Genomic DNA, 2195 nt, shown 5'->3' with positions numbered 1-2195 from the left:
CCTCCTCCCTCTCATATTCTCCGTGTTCTTGGCATAATTCTTTCCCAGCAGCTCCCTTGAGCCCCTTTCTGCTCATTACTTTACATGCCTAGATAAATCTCCAGATGATTCACTCCCTCCAAACCCACCTAATCTGATATGTCAGGGGATTCCTACAAAGAACAATCAAGCATTTGCCTGGAGGACTAGTGGACTAGATTTCTTCTGTTTTAATTCATAACATGAAAGAAGGAGCTTAATCTACACCAGGCCCCTGGGAACCCCACTTAATAGACTGTGCATCAGGGAACTTTCCAAAGACTGCTTTGGAAGAGATCTTCCATCCTACTGGAATATTCTTTTATCAACTAACCAATTGCTAATGTCTATTTCATGTCTCAGTGGCTTCTTGTTGTTGACCTGGTTTCGTCCTTTCATTCAGCTTATTGACCACTTTTTATGAGACAGGTTGCTATCAAAAGGCTATATGCACCTTCCTCTTATCAGAGGACAGAAGGAAGTATCTAGGAAGGGCATATACAACTCATCCATTTCTCTCACTTCTCAATATTGTGAGCAATTGCTCAGAGACATCCATAGAAGGTCTTGTTCCAGTGATGTGGCCAGAACATCCTGCAAGAAAAAGTGAAGGAAAATCATTTCCTCCTCCTTAGATATGATCCAGTCTAGTCCCATCCTTCAACTTTGAAATTCACTGAAATTAGGAAATGGTGCTTTCGGTGGATAGCCCTTGGAGATATAGATAGAATGAGTGTAGTCAAACCTGGGAAAGACACAAGGTAATCCTCCAAAGCAGTATTTCTTCAACTTGATCAGTGTATGAATGTCTCTTTAGAGAAAAACAACTGTCATTTAGCCCCATGTTGACTTCATTGTATTTTAATGTTTCTTAAATATATATAACCATTAAACTAGGCATAAACTCCTTATGCACATTAGCCCTTAAGCAATACAGTCAAAATTGATTTGCAAATAAACAAAACTAAAAAATTAATACTGGAATTATTACCATTAATTTAGTATGACATATGACAGCTTGGTAAAAATTAATTTTTGCCCAGAATGTGAGTGTGATTCCAAGCGCTATGGCATATGTACTTGCTTTTGAGTTTGGTCTTCCTCTGCTGTCACCTGCTATGCAATGACTCCAACCCTTCAGTATTTCTCTTTATGACAATTCTAAGAAATCACCACTTCTTCAGTACACGTTGAAGTCCTCTGGTTTTCACTAGAGTGCAAGTGAATTCTACCTCACCCCTCTTCTCATTCGTGAAATGTGCTACTTGGCCCTAACGCAAATGCAATTGGAGCGTTGGAATCACGTGGCAGTTGTCAGTTATGAGTTCTCCCAGATGCCCCAGAATATGTGCATATGTGTTTTTAAAATCATCAAAATGAAAATATGACATAGAAAACTTCTCAAGAAAAACGTTTGACTCTCCAAGAATATGCCTCTAGCCTCCCATGGAGGATCCACATATTCCTGCTTGACAAATATGACCAGGGAACCACCCGAGCTTCTTCTGTCAGAGCCCATAATGACACGGGTCCTATACCACTGTCCAGAGAGAGCTGGCCATGCTGCCATCACAGAGATCAGGGAGATGAGGAAAAAGGCACGGCTGCTCAGACTCAGCCATCTCCAGAATCTTCCAGATGGAAATCAGGCAGAAACTCAGTTCATTTGGAATATTTTGCACTTGCCACAGATGGTTGAGAGACGATTATGATCTAACCCTGTGTAGGATGCTTTTATGGGATGTTATAAAAGAGAAAATACACACACAGTGGCTAGCAAGAGAGCCAGGATGACATAATGGCCTATTTCATCTATAATTTCAGTGATTATATAGATGATGAATAAAATCCAACTACAAGTGCTTTTTTATTATCTTCTCGATGGGGTAAGATCTAAAAGCTTGACCCCTGGAAAGTAATAGCCTCTTTTAGATGTATCCAGAGTTGGAATAAACCTGGGAATCTGGACTTTGACCTGAAACTCTTAAAGAGTATGCTGCTTATCACTCCCTTGGGGACAGAGAGAGTTTTACAATGAGATCATCTTACACTGGAGGAATAGTATAGATGACTCTTAAAAGTCAAAGGAATCTACCCCAAAATGGCTTCTATTGGGGGCAGCTGAGATATCAGATTGGCAGTGCTGAGCTGTTCACCAGGGGCCTCCTACCTTGACT

At 40.6% G+C, this 2195-nt stretch overlaps 1 long non-coding RNA gene across 1 annotated transcript in view; it reads left to right on the top strand.

The window, feature by feature from the left end:
* LOC136794526 (uncharacterized) overlaps positions 1-2195 on the top strand; it is a 278261-nt gene that overhangs the window by 97969 nt on the left and 178097 nt on the right. The window lies entirely within an intron of this gene.

Source organism: Kogia breviceps, chromosome 7 (assembly GCF_026419965.1).
Source record: "Kogia breviceps isolate mKogBre1 chromosome 7, mKogBre1 haplotype 1, whole genome shotgun sequence".
Taxonomy (NCBI): Eukaryota; Metazoa; Chordata; class Mammalia; order Artiodactyla; family Physeteridae; genus Kogia; species Kogia breviceps.
Note: the sequence above shows the minus strand (reverse complement) of the source record. Positions and strands in the feature narration are given on the sequence as shown.